At 36.4% G+C, this 19,994-nt stretch overlaps 2 pseudogenes; one reads left to right on the plus strand and one right to left on the minus strand.

Annotated features, from left to right (window-relative positions):
- Positions 1-12,426: 12,426 nt before the first annotated feature.
- LOC125779870 (small nucleolar RNA U3) lies at positions 12,427-12,556 on the minus strand (annotated as a pseudogene).
- Positions 12,557-13,445: 889 nt separating this feature from the next.
- Positions 13,446-13,575, plus strand: LOC125779839 (small nucleolar RNA U3; annotated as a pseudogene).
- The last annotated feature ends 6,419 nt before the right edge of the window (positions 13,576-19,994 follow it).

Below are 19,994 nucleotides of genomic sequence, written 5' to 3' on the forward strand. Positions count from 1 at the left end.
TGAATTTGTACTTGTACCTGCGATGTAACAACCATAACCGGATAACGACTTAAGCTGTCAACGTGCTTTATTCCCTCTCCTGACCGATGTTCAATATTAAAGTGGAAATTTTATAGATACATAAGCCACTGAACCACTTCTCGGGGTACATCTTTTTTCGTCGCAGTCTGTTTAAACGCCGAACAATCGGTAACTAAGTCAAATTGAATTCCCATTAAATTGTGACGAAAACTCTTCGTTGCCAATTACGCAGCTTTGACTTCGAGAAAGTAACTATGTAACCTTTCTTCTTGAGGTGAGGTCTTTCGACTCCAATAAAATACGGGATACCACTTCCCTTAATGCTCTTGTACTAAAGTCGCACCAAACCCATACTTCGACGCATCTACATGAAGTTGAGTTTTACCATTCTGCTTAAAAATGATTAAAACAGGCTCGTGCGTAAGAGCTGACTTCAAATCAAGTATTGCTTTTTGCTGCGATGGACCAATCTGAAATTCTGCTTTTTTCTTCAGTAACTGTGCTAATGGCCTAGCTATAATGGCATAATTTTGAACAAACTTCCTAAAATATCCCGTCAAACTTAAGAAAGCTTGGACGCCTCCGATATTTTTAGGTACAACAAAATTTTTAACAGCTTTGATTTTATCTCTTCCAGGCCATACATTACCATAATGAATTTCATGACCCAAAAAACTAATTTTCTCTTTTAGAAACTTGCATTTGGTCCATTTTATTTCTAAACCGAGAATTTGCGCCTTCTGCAGAACCATTTTTACATTCTTCGAACATTCGCCCGAAAGCAACAATATCGTCTACATATAACTCCATGATACCGTCGTTTATCATCTGTGGAAAAATACAGTTTACGTACCACATGAACTCTGCTGGCGAGTTACAAAATCCAAACGGTGCCTTAGCAAATTCAAATAAACCTTCTCTGGTTACGAATGCTGTATATTTTTGAATACTTTTTTCAATCGGCACGTGAAAGAACGCATTTTTGAGGTCCATAACCGTAAAGAATTTCGCTGATCGTATCTTCTCTAACACTTCGTCGATAATTGGAACAGGGAAACGATCTTTTAATACGACAGCATTTAATTTACGATAGTCTATGCAAACACGATAGCTTCCATCTTCTTTCTTTGCAAGAACAACTTTACTGGCTATGTTTGCGTGGGATTCATGAACTTTACCAAGTTTTAACCACTCGTTCACTTGACTCTTGACAACGTCACGCTCTGCTGCAGATAATCGGGTGGGGCTTTCATTGAAATTAATAAAATCGTCTTTTTTTTTATTTTTAACTGAATAGGATGTTCAATCGGATTTACTACAGGATTGTATTCATTAATTAATTTATTAACATCATTTCTATGTTGAGGCGGAACATCAATTTCTGGCATCTTTTCTATAATATTGTAGGCTGTGACTGCCAAAATTTTTTTCATAAACACTTTGCTGCATAAGTGACACATCTGCATCTGTGTCTATTAAACATGAGATGTTCTTGTTGCTAATTTGCATTCGCTTACTTCGTTTATCACTTGTTAGCATGTTCACCGTTCTCTTCTGATATTCACAATTTTTTGCGATGTGACCATTGCCGTTGCATTTAAAGCATTTTGTTTCTGCCTTACATTCTGCACGTATGTGTGTAGATGACCCGCAATTGAAACAATGTCTGCTTACTGCGCGATTTTCGCCCTCATCGTCTTTAACATTTGGCGCAAGCTTCGTGTAGTTTCGCTTTTGTAGTGTGCTGCTGCTGCTCTGCTTGTAACTCATTTGCTGTATAATTCCGAAACGCTCTTTTAGTTCTTTAAATGTTTTAGAACTATACAATGGATATTTCGGATCATCACGCACTTTTATTCCAGCTGCCAGCTTCCACATTTGCAGAGTTAAAAAGTGATTATATAAATGTTGTTTATAATTAAGTTACAATAAATTAAAAAATTAATGAATCAATTGAAAAATATATGATCAGCTGCGTTTGCCAACTTTTTCGACCAAAATGGAAGCTTAAATAGACCCCAAGTTAGTAACAAAACCAATTCAAACAAAAACTTTTACAAAACGCAATCGTTCACATCCGAACAGAAAAAACATACGGCATGCGAACTATGTAAAAGAGGGCATAAACTTATATCTTGCGAGAAGTTCAAAAAATTAAATATTAACGAAAGGAACAACTTTGTCAGATCAAAAAGACTCTGTACAAACTGCTTGTCCCATACACATAATTTTAAAAATTGCAAAAGCAAATTTAACTGCTTATATTGTCATAAAAGACATCACACAATGCTTCCTTACAGCAGATATCCCATCTCACCCCAAAGAAGCGCATTTATAAAACAAACCAAGAGTTTAATTGCAAAAGCAAATCCGGAAACTGAAAATACTAAAAGTTGCCAACAGACACCATGCTGCTCAAAGGCACAAAGATCTCAAACGCTGCACAGTCAAACACAAAGTGGACTAGTTGCAGAACCAGTTACCACCACACCAACTCAAGTTGAGAAAAAATAAAATCAATACCTTAATTCACCATTAAGGAAATTTCGAAATATAGGGAAACTTCCTCCTATATTAAAAGCACATACAACTTTTCGGCCCCGCAGGATGGCTTTCGCCAATAATGAAAAAAAAAAAAAATCTGAACAGATCCTAGAGCGGTGGCGGCCTACTAAACGCCAAATTAGTACATACATAAAAATATAAAATAAAAATAAATAATAAACACAGTTGTATCAAAAGTCGAAAAATCTACATTTTTTCGTAAATTTTCAAAATAAATAAAATCTTCAACAAAATTAAGGTTCAACGAGTACCATACTCTCAATGCGATAAAGTGATGCACCTACACTTACAAAAAGCAAAGGTCGCTCTTATCGTATCTATGTGGGATCAGCTATACAAAGCTTCAAATTAAATATAAAAAATTATCTACTCCACGAATCGAAGCCGTTCTCTATTCACGGCCACTCCCTCGCAAGATTCCTCTATTGTCACAGTCCTAACCCCAGGGCTAAGGAGTACCCATTCTGGCCATATCTGAGCCAGACGTGGAGTTACTATACTTCATAAGCCGATCGTAAATTAAATATCATAAAAATATTGCAACAATTGCCAATAATACAGAAAAATCAAGTAATAAATGATTAGCATAATAACTATCAAAGAAACAACCGCTTTATATAATAACTACGAAAAGCAGTTACTAACTCGTAAATGCGCATCATATAGTTTCATATCGTATGAACGTAAAAACAAATACATACATATCGCTCATTTGCTGCAAGACCGGCATAATTCAAAAAACGTGTTTTGGAGTTAATGCTGCAGAATTGTTCGTTATATCATACTTCATGTTGAGTGAAAAATTCATATGAATACCTCTTATATGCTCCGCTTGAGAAGAGGTGTAAGGTTGGAGTCACCGTGTAAGGTTGTAGTAAGTTGAAAACTTTAAACGCGTTTTCTGGCGAATCGATTTTTTTGACTTATGCCGGTCTTGCAGCAAATGAGCGATATGTTTAAAACCAAAGCCATTTTCAGCATTTATTCTGAGCCCTCGGGTACTCTACTAGCAGTACACCGATGTACATTCCATCGCATATGTGTACGTACACAACACTAGGCAAAATATTCGCCTAGGGGGCCCAGGATGTTTAAATGAGTTAAGCATCCGCCTACTTTTCCCGAAAAAACTGGCGCACCCTAATACGACCACGCAATTCACCACAGCTGATGACACCACAACAGAACACCAACACATCTCACTACAGCTGTACATCAACCCACTCATCAAAAGGGATAGAAAAAAAGGGAAAGCGGACACAATTCGACTCTCATAATTCGATCATCAACACATACACTCATCGCACGTCAGCATTCTCCATACACGCATCGCCTATACACATTCGTTTTGGATACTTTCGCTTAAACACTGCGCCGGGTCGACATCGACGATTCGCTACCACAATTCGTTCGACACTGCGCGCATCGACTATTTCGACATCGCTTCGTTCTACATCGATCCCGCATTTGTTTCCTATTTAGAATAAGTTTCCATTTGGTGTAACCGGAATTTATATTACAAATAAATTAACACTTATTTCCGATCCGCTAAAATAATGGTTTTAATTAGAAATATTAGTCGTGAGTGCTAGTGACTCCTAAAACTTAAATGCAGTGGTGTGATTCTCCCTTAGGTGGGCATTCAAATATTCACAAAGCATACATGACCTAGTATACTTGTAAGAAAATCGTCAACAAGAATTGGGGCCTCAAACCAAGTATAATCATGTGGATGTACACGGCGGTCATAAGACCTATACTAACATATGGAGCTCTGGTATGGTGGCCAGCGCTAAACAAACAATACAACATTAGAAAATTAAATGGAATACAAAGAGCAGCATGTGCAGGTGTTACGGGCGCAATCAGGTCATGTCCGACTGATGCGCTCAATGTGATCCTGCATCAACTACCAATGGACATTTTTATTCACAAAACAGCAGCTATTGCGGCGATAAGAATAAACGAATTGGGAGGGTGGAATCAGCAGAACTACGGACATAGTGTAATCCTAAACAAGCTCACTATTAATAAATCAGACTACATTCTCCCAAAGCTGGATTTCAATAGACACTTCCAGGTGAGGATACCATCTAGACGAGAATGGAGAAGAGGTTCAATAGCAGAGGAGGATACCACCTCAGTCTATACCGACGGGTCCAAAATGAACTGCGGAGTGGGCACGGGGGTATCTCCGCTGATCTGGGCATATCTCTCTCTATACGTCTACCGAACTCGGCAAGCTTCTTCCAAGCAGAAGTACTAGGCATAGAAAAAGCCTGCGAGGTTCTATTAGAAAACCACGGGAATATACATAAAGCAACTATATTTACGGATAGCCAGGCGGCCCTCCTGGCACTGTCTTCACCCATGACAAATTCCAGTATAGTTCACAACTGCAAGAGAGCACTAAGCTCAATAAAAGACAAGCTCCAACTAAACTTGATCTGGGTTCCCGGCCACAGAAACATTTTCGGTAACGAAAAAGCAGATGAGTTGGCAAAGGCAGGAGCTTTACTCAATGAATCCGAGGCGGAGATAATACCAAGCCCGCTAGGATCGATCAAAGGAGAGATCAATAGACAATTTCAACAAATTGCAAACAACAGGTGGAAAAACATTACAAAATGCGTCATAACTAAACAATTATGGCCAACATATGACAGGAAAAGAACCATCGACTTATTAAATAGGTCAAGAAAAAGTATTTACAGAATAACAGCTACCACAACAGGGCACTGGCCATTTGGGGAACATGCATCCAAAATGGGTATGCCCTACAACGACATCTGCCGTGGCTGCGGAGTAGCAGGGAACAAGGAAACAATCTTCCACTTTCTCTGCGAATGCCCAGCTCTAGCACAGATCCGACACAAAACACTCGGAATCCACCAAGCACCAACCCTTGAATGGATTTCCACCAAAAGCATATCGGAAATAAGTAGTTTCATCGAAACCTCAAAATGGTTTGAGAGAGAAGGTGAAACGTAATAGCAGATACAGGAAGTTCTACGAATTAGTGTATCAAAATGGCACATCACTGCTAATTGAGCCCGATAGGGCTGCACTCCTACCTACCTACCTTACATAATGAATTAGAATTAATGTGCACTGGAGCATCTGGAAACATGGAAGTATCTTCGATTATTGAAATGTTTAAACTTTCTATTTTAAAACATGGCTTGAGGTACGTGAATTATATAGTGGATGGAGATTCTAAAACATACTCTGGTATTCTCAAAGCCAAACCTTATGGTGAAAATTTTGTTGTCAATAAGAAAGAATGCGTTGGTCACGTACAGAAGAGGATGGGAACCCGGTTGCGTGATTTAGTGAAGAAAATTGTTGAGGAAAAAATAGTCAATGGTAAAAAAACTAAAATAAATTATTTCTGGTAAAGGTAAATTGACTAGTAAATTGATTGACAAATTAACTGTATATTATGGCTTAGCGATAAGAAGAAACAGTGATTCAGCTGATAAAATGAGGGATGCGATATGGGCAACTTACTACCACTACAGTTCTACAGACAAAAACACGCAGCATCAAAATTGCCCTGAAGATCCAGACACGTGGTGCACCTGGCAGCGAGCATCAGCATCAGGTACTCTCTCATCGTTCAAACACCAATATACTCCATTACCAAATGATGTTTTGACTGCAATGAAACCAATTTATGAAAACCTGAGTAAGAATGAGCTTTTGGTGCGGTGTGTTGGAGGATTTACACAAAATAACAATGAAAGTTTTAATCAATTGATTTGGAAAATTACTCCCAAAATACTTCCAGCTGGGTCGATAACAATGTGATAGCTTTATTCAAAAAATGGACAAGACCAATTTCGACGGTTTCCTCCCATTTCGGGTCCTACGAATCGAACTGCATCATTACTTTTTTGAGTTACAATCATGGTTTCATACAAAAATTTTTGTTGAAGTTTTTCATCAAAGTGGCCCATTGTAAGAGAAAGGCACATTTTTCTTCGGTCTCTAACTTTTTTAATGTTGACTTTTTTGGTTTTTCGAAAAAACTGAAATTTAATCCATTTTTTTTAATGTTTTTTCCCTCACGTTTCGTCAATATTTATATTTACCCTTTGATACTTATACATTAAGTGACATCTTGTAATAGTAAGAAACTTAAGCAAAGACAACGTTCTGAGCAAACTAACCATTAGAAAAAAAAATTATAATTTGTACTTTTTGCTTGTGTGCTGTTTTATTTTTTTTTGTATCTTATAAGTTTTATCAATAAGTATCATAAATTTGTACACAATATTTAAATTAAATTTAATAAGACTCATCTATCAATGTCCAACACAAATCAACAAGCAACAAGTCAAGCTTTTTGCCGCTGTACCAATGCTCAAGGGGGGCGGCGACTTGGTGAAATCTTTTTTCCATGCTCATCGGATTCAGTCGGAACTTGCTGCTCAAAATGGTCCTTGTGATGGTGAAGGAAATGAATTTTTAAGGACATATTCACACCTATTTCTTCAAAAGCGTATACCATGTCATCCACATATTTTTTCTAATCTTGAGACCAGTGCACTCCTAAACAATGGTTTATAACGGTCATAACGGAGTTCCAGGCAATTTTTTCATTTGGCCTTAGAAGTTCTCCGAATTTTGCGTTCTTCATAAGTTTTCTTATATCGGGGCCATTGAGAACACCTGAAAATAATGTATCAACATAACATTCGTTCTATTAAAAGACTTAAAATACCTTCTTTTATTTTCGCAACACTTAGTTTTGGAAATATTTCTGTCAAACATTTAAAAGCTTCGGCATCTCGATTTATTGCTTTTATGAAATTTTTGACAATTCTCAATTTTATGTGCAATGGGGGTAGCAAAATGTTATTAGCTGGTATCAGCGGAATATGGATAACATTTGCCACATTTAAATGAAATTCTGTGCGAAGCTTCCAATCACGCATTCTATATTGGTTTCCGTGGTACTTTGTGTCCCAATGGCAAATGAAGCACATATTTTTTGTGTATCCTGTCTGCAAACCAGTAAGCAAGGCGATAACTTTTAAATCCGCACATATCTTCCATTGATGCTGCTGATACTGAACTCTGTTCAAAATTAATTTCATTGCTTCGAATGTTTCCTTTGTGTTGGAGCTTATGGCGATTGGAACCGGATTTTTTGTGTTATCCACATACAGCAATACTGCTTTTAAACTATTTTTCGACGAGTCAATAAACAAGCGCCATTGCTCTGGCTTGTACTTACAGTTCATGTAGTGCATAATACCAGGAGTATTTTTACAATACGAAAAAGTATTGTCGCCATTAACCTCAAAGAAATCTAAAAGCTCCTTCTGTCTTTTGCGGTATCCATACACCTTCACATCTTTAGACAATATATTTACCGATCGAAGATGATGTGCTAGGCAAATCACTTGTCTTTGCGATAATTTCAGCTGTCGTACCATCGTATTCAAGCGGGATTGGGGAATCTCCAAGTGACGACATGGGCTTTCAACTTCGGTTGGGTTATACATTGAGAGTAGATCCGTAGGCTCGGTGGAAAATGTTGGCGAAATATATCTGTCAGTTGGACTTGGACATCTTGGTATCGGAACATTTTCTGAGTGAGATACTGGTAGCTGTGCAGATTGAACACTTTTGTAAACTGTGTTTTTTTTGTTGAGTCTTGCAAATTTGTTCTTGCACGCGTAGCAGTTACCAGTATGATGCCCATGTGGATCTATCCAAATCATTAGGATGCCGAACCCCATTTTTAGGCACAGTCTTTTTGACCAGTTATGCAGGTTGTTGTTGCATTGCGTGCAAATGGTATTTGGCACCAAATCTACGTCTCTTATAACGGGCAAATCGAAATATTCCTCGTAGATGCCGGCAGTTCCCGAGGATATTTTGCGTCTACTCCGAGGGCTTGTAAATTTTCCACATGCGTAGCAGAACAACGATAGGCCAATTGGACACTTATTCATTTTAATTTATTTTCTTAATATACAAGGCACTAAAACAATACAAATTTTAAGTTTTTTTCTAATGGTTAGTTTGCTCAGAACGTTGTCTTTGCTTAAGTTTCTTACTATTACAAGATGTCACTTAATGTATAAATATCAAAGGGTAAATTAAAATATTGACGAAACGTGAGGGAAAAAACATTAAATTTAAATGGATTAAATTTCAGTTTTTTCGACATATTGGCTATAAGTATCCCCGCCAAAGTAATACGGCTGTGTAAGCTGACGTTGAGCGGCACCAAAAGCTCCGCCAGAATCGGGAAGGACCTCTCCGAGGCGTTCGATACCAAACGAGGTTTCAGACAAGGCGATTCCCTATAGTGCGATTTCTTCAATCTGCTGCTGGAGAAAATAGTTCGAGCTGCAGAACTTAATCGAGCAGGTACAATCTTTTATAAGAGTGTACAGCTGCTTGCGTTTGCCGATGATATTGATATCATCGGTCTCAACACCCGCGCCGTTAGTTCTGCTTTCTCCAGACTGAATAAGGAAGCAAAACAAATGAGTCTGGCAGTGAACGAGGGCAAGACGAAATGTCTCCTGTCATCAAATAAACAGTCGTCGCACTCGCGACTTGGCACTCACGTCACTGTTGACAGTCATAACTTTGAAGTTGTAGATAATTTCGTCTATCTTGGAACCAGCGTAAACACTACCAACAATGTCAGCTTAGAAATCCAACGCAGGATAACTCTTGCCAACAGGTGCTACTTCGGACTGAGTAGGCAATTGAGAAGCAAAGTCCTCTCTCGACGAACAAAAACCAAACTCTATAAGTCACTCATAATACCCGTCCTGCTATATGGTGCAGAGGCTTGGACGATGACAACATCTGATGAGTCGACGTTGCGAGTTTTCGAGAGAAAAGTTCTGCGAAAGATTTATGGTCCTCTGCGCGTTGGCCACGGCGAATATCGCATTCGATGGAACGATGAGCTGTACGAGATATACGACGACATTGACATAGTTCAGCGAATTAAAGGACAGCGGCTACGCTGTCTAGGTCATGTTGTCCGAATGGACGAAAACACTCCAGCTCTGAAAGTATTTGACGCTGTAACCGCCGGGGGAAGCAGAGGGAAGGGAAGACCTCCACTCCGTTGGAAGGACCAAGTGGAGAAGGACCTGGCTTCGCTTGGAATATCCAATTGGCGCCACGTAGCAAAGAGAAGAAACGACTGGCGCGCTGTTGTTGACTCGGCTATAATCGCGTAAGCGGTGTCTACGCCAGTAAAGAAGAAGAAGGCTATAAGGATACAAAAAAACATTGATTTTGGGGTTTACAGTCATCTAAGAACTTAAAGACGGACTTATTCTGAGAAGCTTTGCCAAAGAAAGTTTACCAAAAAAGTCAACATTAAAAAAGTTAGAGACCGAAGAAAAATGTGCCTTTCTCTTACAATGGGCCACTTTGATGAAAAACTTCAACAAAAATTTTTGTATGAAACCATGATTGTAACTCAAAAAAGTAATGATGCAGTTCGATTCGTAGGACCCGAAATAGGGGGAAACCGTCGAATTTGTCTTTTTTTTGACTATCACAGTGTAATCGTTCAAATTGCTGCATTAATCGCTGCTTGTATTTTCAATGAAGGGATATCAGCATTATTATTAATTATGCACGGTATGGACCTAAAACTTGGTCCAAATTCCCATGAATATGCCTGAAACATGGATGAAAACCGGGTGACCGCAGCCAAAAAGACCAGCGAGACTCGTGAAGACAGGATTCGTCATAGACTGGAGCAAAAGTATGCCCTGGACATTGCAGCAGCAGTAGCAGGTTCTCTACTTTATGGCCCAGGAATCGACGATTCAATGTAAGTAAAAAAAAAAGGTGCTTGGAGTCCCTACGCGCGGATGAAGTTATACTTCTTAGTGATATTCAGAAATGCATATCATTCTGTATAAAAGAAAACTAGAAAACTTATATTCACATTTTATAAATTTATTATGCACATAAAATGAAGAATAAAGCAAAGTCTAAATGAATGAACTTTGACTCAGAAAGTAGTTCCGTCTCTTCGTTGCGGAAGAGAATATGCAGCGTAACATCTCTCTTTTGTTTTTCGCCAATTTGGCTGCCGGGTTGACTTGTGAAGAGCAATTTTTTGTTGGTGACATATTCATATGTGTACGCATATGTATGTTTGTATGCTTGTGATTTATTTGTTCGGCAATGTATGCAAATATATGTACATATAAGTATATACGAATGTATGACCATGCAAGTCAATGCGCGCACATGCGTATACATACACTCATATGAGCATGTGCAGATACACAAGATAGGATAGAAGATGTATGCCTTTTAACATCGTATACTATACAAATAAATATTTTTCTTACTAATAGAAATTAAAATAAAGAAAAATATTTATTTTTATAGTATACGATGTTAAAAGCAAAAACTTAAAAACTTATTCTGTCGGGATTCGAACCTAGGACCTGCGTTAGCATCTTGACCTTCCAAGCGCTTACCACCAACACCACCATTGACAATTAGGTTGCGCTGACTTACGTATGATGTGGTTATGAATGCAAGAAACATACGATGGTTCTAATAATTTTTTTTAAGTATAGAAATATACATACTTTGTAGAACATTTGCTTTCGCAATAAATTTATCACAGCAATACATATGCATAATATGTATATACATATACATAATATTGCTGTGATGCCCTGAGAAGTATAGTCTTAATAAATTTATTTTTAATTTTTTGCTTACTAATAGAAATTAAATTTATCACAGCACTATTATGTATATGTTTATTAGGGTGATTCAAAAAATTTTTTTTATTTTTTTTTCAATTGGTACTCGCAAAAATAGGTTCCTAGACACCTCTAAGAAAGCCTCTCCAAAATGAGATTTTAATTGTAACGGGAAGGTCCTCCGCCTAACGGTTTTCTATTTTTTCTTATTATCAGATAGAAAAATTTATATCTCGCTTCCAACTACTTGAAAAAATATCTTGTTAATTAGGTTTTGTAGGAAATTGAATGCTCTAAAATATGGTCTCTTATGATTTTTTCGTAAACCCAACCGTTTAAAAGATATTAACAGTTAAAATTTGATGATTTTTGGGAAAATTTTTTATTTCTTAATAATTTTATAACTCAATGAAAAAAAATTATTACGAATAGGTTTTTGGAGAGGCTAACTTAGAGGTGCTTAGGACCCTATTTTTCAGAGTACCAAACGAAAAAAAAAATTTATTTTTTTTGATCCACCCTAATATGCACTGATTTTTGACGATGAATATCTCGTAAACGCTTAACTTTATTGAAAAATTACTTTAGACCATTTTTATAGAGCAGTAAATTTCCTACAAAACTATGAGTTTCATCATTCATAATAATTTTTTTTCATTGAGTTATAAAATTAATAAGAAATAAAGAATTTTTACAAAAATAGTCAAATTTCAACCGTTAATATCTTTTAAACGGTTGGGTTTACGAAAAAATCATAAGAGACCATATTTTAGAGCATTCAATTTCCTACAAAACCTAATTAACAAGATATTTTTTCAAGTAGTTGGAAGCGAGATATAAATTTTTCTATCTGATAATAAGAAAAAATACAAAACCGTTAGGCGGAGGACCTTCCCGTTACAATTAAAATCTCATATTTGGAGAGGCTTTCTTAGAGGTGTCTAGGAACCTATTTTTGCGAGTACCAATTGAAAAAAAAAAAAAAAATTTTTTTTGAATCACCCTAATGTTTATGCATATTGCTGTGATAAATTTATTTTCTATTAGTAAGAAAAAAATATTTATTAGTATAGATTTCCAAAAGCACAGAAATGATTCTGTGAATTTATTCATTAAAATCGCCACTCAGAAGTCATTTTATCCCTTGTAAGCGAGCGATTTTCTTAAATCTCACGCTCTCAGGTAAAACCATATACCTCGTCCACGTGGGTCAATTTCAAAAACCACAGAAATGATTCTGTGTGATTCTGAAAGGCCAACGCAGAGTATTTCAATTGAAAGTCACACAAAATAGTTGAGAATTCGCAGAAAGGCAAACGAAAGAAAAAGAACTATAACTTCAATAATGCACAAGCATACAAACAGACATATGCGCACACATGTGAATATGTCACCAATCAAAAATTGAAACATTGTTCTACAAAAACAACAACAGCATAAGCATGGAACATTGTGTTGTGTTGTTGTGTCGGCCGAGCTGTGCCGAAAGAAACGAACAAACGATCGCCGATTGTCACCGCTTCGCTTACTGCTCGCACATCTTCGCAGACAAGGTTGCGTTACATTCATATGGATGGAGCGAGGTTGCGCAACTTTGCGTTACTTTTATATGGAAGGTTGCGCAACCAGAATCTATCGCAACCTTTTCCGGCGTCGTATAAGAAGTATAACTTCAAAAAGTTTATTGTCTTTACTAAAACACGTATTTTTGAAGTTATACTTCTTATACGACGCCGGAAAAGGTTGCGATAGATTCTGGTTGCGCAACCTTCCATATAAAAGTAACGCAAAGTTGCGCGACCTCGCTCCATCCATATGAATGTAACGCAACCTTGTCTGCGAAGATGTGCGAGCAGCAAGCGAAGCGGTGACAATCGGCGATCGTTTGTTCGTTTCTTTCGGCACAGCTCGGCCGACACAACAACACAACACAATGTTCCATGCTTATGCTGTTGTTGTTTTTGTAGAACAATGTTTCAATTTTTGGTTGGTGACATATTCACATGTGTGCGCATATGTATGTTTGTATGCTTGTGCATTATTGAAGTTATACTTCTTTTTCTTTCGTTTGTCTTTCATTTCTGCGAATTCTCAACTATTTTACGTATGTTTTGGTTGAAATACTCTGCGTTGGCCTTTCAGAATCACACAGAATCATTTCTGTGGTTTTTGAAACTGACCCACGAGGACGAGGTATATGGTTTTATCTGGGAGCGTGAGATTTAAGAAAATCGCTCGCTTACAAGGGATAAAATGACTTCTGAGTGGCGATTTTAATGAATAAATTCACAGAATCATTTCTGTGCTTTTGGAAATCTATACTAATAAATATTTTTTTCTTACTAATAGAAAATAAATTTTTCACAGCAATAAACTTATACATAATATTGCTGTGATAAATTTAATTTCTATTAGTAAGCAAAAAATTGAAAATAAATTTATTAAGACTATACTTCTCAGGGCATCACAGCAATGTTATGTATATGTAAGTCAGCGCAACCTAATTGTCAATGGTGGTGTTGGTGGTAAGCGCTTGGAAGGTCAAGATGCTAACACAGGTCCCAGGTTCGAATCCCGACAGAATAAATTTTTAATGTTTTGCTTTTAACATCGTATACTATAAAAAAAAATATTTTTCTTTATTTTAATTTCTATTAGTAAGAAAAATATTTATTTGTATAGTATACGATGTTAAAAGGCATACATCTTCTATCCTATCTTGTGTATCTGCACATGCTCATATGAGTGTATGTATACGCATGTGCGCGCATTGACTTGCATGTTCATACATTCATATATACTTATATGTACATATATTTGCATACATTGCCGAACAAATAAATCACAAGCATACAAACATACATATGCGTACACATATGAATATGTCACCAACAAAAAATTGATCTTCACAAGTCAATCCGGCAGCCAAATTGGCGAAGAACAAAAGAGAGATGATTACGCTGCATATTCTCTTCCGCAACGAAGAGACGGAACTACTTTCTGAGTCAAAATTCATTCATTTAGACTTTGCTTTATTCTTCATTTTATGTGCATAATAAATTTATAAAATGTGATTATAAGTTTTCTAGTTTTCTTTCATACAAAATGATATGCATTTCTGAATATCACTAAGAAGTATAACTTCATCCGCGCGTAGGGACTCCACGCACCTTTTTTTTATTTTTATTTCAGATGACCCTGAAAGAAGTTCTGCTGACAACGCGGATGCACCTTTTTTCCGAGGGACTGCCGGAAATGGCGTCGTAATGACTGCCATTTTGCTATTTTTTTTGAAAATTTTACAAAATGTTTATTAAATATGAGTCGTTTAAGTAAAAAAAAATTTGATTAAAATATTTCATTTTTTATATGTAAAAAAAATTATTGAAGAAAGACCGTTTTTTGCCCGATGAAACCCATGTAACCCCTTAAATAAATTCGACAAAAATGCTGCGCCTTTATCGCTGATAATACGTTGCGGGTTTCCAAAAATGGTGACCCGTGTACTCAAATCCTTTATTACCTCTTTAGTGTCTATTGTTTTGGTCGGAATAGGCCAAGCGAATTTAGAAAAAGCATCAACTATTGCAAAATTATACTTATAGTTTTTCGACGTAGAATCTAAGAAACCCAAATGATCGACATGGATAGTTGCCAGTGGGTAGTCACCCTTATCTATGCAATGCAAAAATTCTTCCTGCTTCCCTGCTTGGCGATTGTGTACTATGCACTCAAAGCAGTTTGATATGTGCTGCTTCACCTTCTTTTGTAAATGTGCTTTGAAAATAATTTTGCTGGATCGCATGCATCGTCTTCTGTGAGTTCATATGACCAAAATTGCTTACGTTTCGTATAATTTCTTTCTTCATATTTTTCGGTACTACCAATAGCTCTTGACCCTTCCATTGTTTATATAACACTACGTTTTTCATTACGTAATCTGCTTATGGTCTATTGTCGAGAATTGCAGTTATCGTTTTTAGATGCTCATCATTTCGTTGCGCCTTTTGAATTTGTACTTGTACCTGCGATGTAACAACCATAACCGGATAACGACTTAAGCTGTCAACGTGCTTTATTCCCTCTCCTGACCGATGTTCAATATTAAAGTGGAAATTTTATAGATACATAAGCCACTGAACCACTTCTCGGGGTACATCTTTTTTCGTCGCAGTCTGTTTAAACGCCGAAAAATCGGTAACTAAGTCAAATTGAATTCCCATTAAATTGTGACGAAAACTCTTCGTTGCCAATTACGCAGCTTTGACTTCGAGAAAGTAACTATGTAACCTTTCTTCTTGAGGTGAGGTCTTTCGACTCCAATAAAATACGGGATACCACTTCCCTTAATGCTCTTGTACTAAAGTCGCACCAAACCCATACTTCGACGCATCTACATGAAGTTGAGTTTTACCATTCTGCTTAAAAATGTTTAAAACAGGCTCGTGCGTAAGAGCTGACTTCAAATCAAGTATTGCTTTTTGCTGCGATGGACCAATCTGAAATTCTGCTTTTTTCTTCAGTAACTGTGCTAATGGCCTAGCTATGATGGCATAATTTTGAACAAACTTCCTAAAATATCCCGTCAAACTTAAGAAAGCTTGGACGCCTCCGATATTTTTAGGTACAACAAAATTTTTAACAGCTTTGATTTTATCTCTTCCAGGCCATACATTACCATAATGAATTTCATGACCCAAAAAACTAATTAACTAATTTGGTCCATTTTATTTCTAAACCGAGAATTTGCGCCTTCTGCAGAACCATTTTTACATTCTTCGAACATTCGCCCGAAAGCAACAATATCGTCTACATATAACTCCATGATACCGTCGTTTATCATCTGTGGAAAAATACAGTTTACGTACCACATGAACTCTGCTGGCGAGTTACAAAATCCAAACGGTGCCTTAGCAAATTCAAATAAACCTTCTCTGGTTACGAATGCTGTATATTTTTGAATACTTTTTTCAATCGGCACGTGAAAGAACGCATTTTTGAGGTCCATAACCGTAAAGAATTTCGCTGATCGTATCTTCTCTAACGACAGCATTTAATTTACGATAGTCTATGCAAACACGATAGCTTCCATCTTCTTTCTTTGCAAGAACAACTTTACTGGCTATGTTTGCGTGGGATTCATGAACTTTACCAAGTTTTAACCACTCGTTCACTTGACTCTTGACAACGTCACGCTCTACGGCAGATAATCGGGTGGGACTTTCATTGAAATTAATAAAATCGTCTTTTTTTTTATTTTTAACTGAATAGGATGTTCAATCGGATTTACTACAGGATTGTATTCATTAATTAATTTATTAACATCATTTCTATGTTGAGGCGGAACATCAATTTCTGGCATCTTTTCTATAATATTGTAGGCTGTGACTGCCAAAATTTTTTTCATAAACACTTTGCTGCATAAGTGACACATCTGCATCTGTGTCTATTAAACATGAGATGTTCTTGTTGCTAATTTGCATTCGCTTACTTCGTTTATCACTTGTTAGCATGTTCACCGTTCTCTTCTGATATTCACAATTTTTTGCGATGTGACCATTGCCGTTGCATTTAAAGCATTTTGTTTCTGCCTTACATTCTGCACGTATGTGTGTAGATGACCCGCAATTGAAACAATGTCTGCTTACTGCGCGATTTTCGCCCTCATCGTCTTTAACATTTGGCGCAAGCTTCGTGTAGTTTCGCTTTTGTAGTGTGCTGCTGCTGCTCTGCTTGTAACTCATTTGCTGTATAATTCCGAAACGCTCTTTTAGTTCTTTAAATGTTTTAGAACTATACAATGGATATTTCGGATCATCACGCACTTTTATTCCAGCTGCCAGCTTCCTCATTTGCAGAGTTAAAAAGTGATTATATAAATGTTGTTTATAATTAAGTTACAATAAATTGAAAAATTAATGAATCAATTGAAAAATATATGATCAGCCGCGTTTGCCAACTTTTTCGCTCAATGTCTTTTGCCAACTCTGTTCGCCAACTGTATTTTGCCAACCGTCACTACTCCTTGAGACGTGAAGTTGGTTGCTGCTTGCCAGGATTACTAATATTGCAGACATTACATATATTTCACGCTATTTTTACATTAATATACGAATTTTTGGTTCATTTTTATTGTTAGGTTATATTTAGAATTATTTTTCACTTTTTAGTTCGATGTTCTTTAAAAACGTGTTTTCTAGTTCAATGAACTACATTTATTACCGATATAATTCAAAACCAAAAAAAGATATGGTTTTAAAAGAGTGTTCAATTTGTTATAATTTATCGTTTCGAATAGATACCTTTAGCCAGTTTACGCTGGGAAAAATTTTATTATTTTTAACAAATATTTCTACATACTACCAAAATTATGAATAATAATACAAATCAAAATACACCTGTAGGAGTTACACCGCCAAAACAGGTTAGTAAATTTATTTCATAAAATGACTGTTTATTAAGATTCTGCACTAGATTTTCATCTTCACCGATTCAAGATCACTCTGAATCGTTATTAGAAATAATATACCAAAATCTTAAAAAATATTGTACTCGTCTCAAAACTACTCATGAAACCATAGTGGATTCCGACGATTTAGATCTACCACAAAGTTGTATATCATCGGCTTACGAAATAAATGAAAACTACTAAGACCAGTACGAACAAACCAGAAGTATGATAACCGATTAAGTAAAGCTAATAAAAGCACTTGCACCTGCTCCACATCCGAGTGTAGAGCTGCTACAAATATATAGTCAAAAGGAAAGTTCAAGAATCCAACTCGAGGTGCCTGCATGTGACTCAGAAACATTTGGTGGAGGTTAAGAAAAATCGCCGTCCTTCCGGGACATGTATACAGCCGTTTCCATCAACCGTCCACAACTTTTAAAAGCACAAATATTGTATCACCTTCGATACAAAACTAAAGGTCATGCAGGCGTAGATAATAGTAAAACAGTTCGCTCTTAATGACGATAATTTCAATTTATCAAAGCAAAATACGATAACGAAAGAACACTATTCGATAAACAACTAACGATACTAATACTTGCCTAAAATTCAGAAAGAAAAATGTGAAGAATATATTGGACTAAAATCCACTGTTTTTAATTGTTTATCGGTTCTATCGACACAAAAAGCCCTCACAGAAAGCTGGGACTTATTCTGGTAAATAAAATCTGGTGCTCAACATTGCAATAAATGAAAGATTTCCTAACTACCCAGTACGAAATCAATAAAATTGTAACCGAAAATCTAATTAAAACAAATAATGCTCATTACGACTTCAACACAGGCTTCAATAGAAGCAAAAACAAATCATCCAGAAGTTTTAACAGAACCGTATCACATCCGCACAGAGAAAATATACGTCATGCGGACCATGCACAAGAGGACTCAAACTTACATCTTGCGAGAGGCTTAAAAACTTAAAAGTCAAGGAACGAAAAACTTTGTCAGATCAAAAAGATTATGCTAATTGCTTATCACATGTGCATACTTATAAAAATTGCAAAAGCAAATCTAATTGCTTATATTGACACAAAGTCATTAAAGCACGCAAAGAAGCGTTTTCAAGTATCATTGAACATGCTCATATTATAGTATTAAAGCCGAAACTGTACGACATAGAAACATGTATACAAAATCAAATACACATAAAGCCCAATAAACAAAAATATCTATGTTCAAATATATTGAACATACATGCATCCATACATATGTACTCGTACATAAACAGGTATATGTATGCACTTACGTGCAACTTAAATTTGATTTCAGTTAAAGCAGTCAGTTGGCGCCCGAGAAGGGACCCAAGGGTCCGGGGACGACACGTGTTAACAACTAATAATGTTGACGGCTCAACAGCTTAACCAAGTTCGCGAAGTCGGCTAAAAAAAAATAAAAAATGTAGTTACATTTCCGAGGGACTTGCGGGTATTAATTTGGCCGCACGGAAATAAACCTACTGCAATCTAAACTTAATTGTTGATTGCACAGCGGGGGACGTGTCAAGACAAACAGGAGTACGCTCATTCCATCAGGAAAGGCGACCTCATCGAATATAGTATCGTAAGTTAGAAGTTGAAAATCGAAATAACAAAAATAGATATTGAATCCAGAAACATAAATACAATTAGAGCATCTATTGAATAAGTAAAATCAATTAAACTAGAAAAGCTCAATTAAAGTGCGAATGAAGGAAACTTTAATATTTTCTTAAGGTAATACCTGTTAATAACTTAACATATTATCTTTTATATTTTGTTTTTTTTTTGTTCAATATCTTTTTATTTATTAAATCTGCTTTTTGTTTACAACAATACGTTATATAATCTTAAATCTACATATTTAAAAACTAGATACGCTCAAGGAAGTGATTAAGCTGTTTTGGTCATACGTTGCTCCCTAGTACGCGGGAATATCTCTTCTTTTAAAGCGTGTTTGATCCCAGGAATGTACCAAAGCATTAGTCAAAGGGTTTGGGTGATCTCGGAGTTTAGATATACATACATATATTTAATTCTGCTGTCTTCTACTTCACCATATACTATTTTACCATAGAAATACCAAGGTCTTTATAGATATTTTCATTACGCATGTACCATGGTGCACTCGTGATTGTTCTAAGCATTTTTTATTAGAACCTTTGTATTATGTCTATATTAGTTGCACAGGTCGTACGCCAC

Source organism: Bactrocera dorsalis, chromosome 6 (genome assembly GCF_023373825.1).
Source record: "Bactrocera dorsalis isolate Fly_Bdor chromosome 6, ASM2337382v1, whole genome shotgun sequence".
Taxonomy (NCBI): Eukaryota; Metazoa; Arthropoda; class Insecta; order Diptera; family Tephritidae; genus Bactrocera; species Bactrocera dorsalis.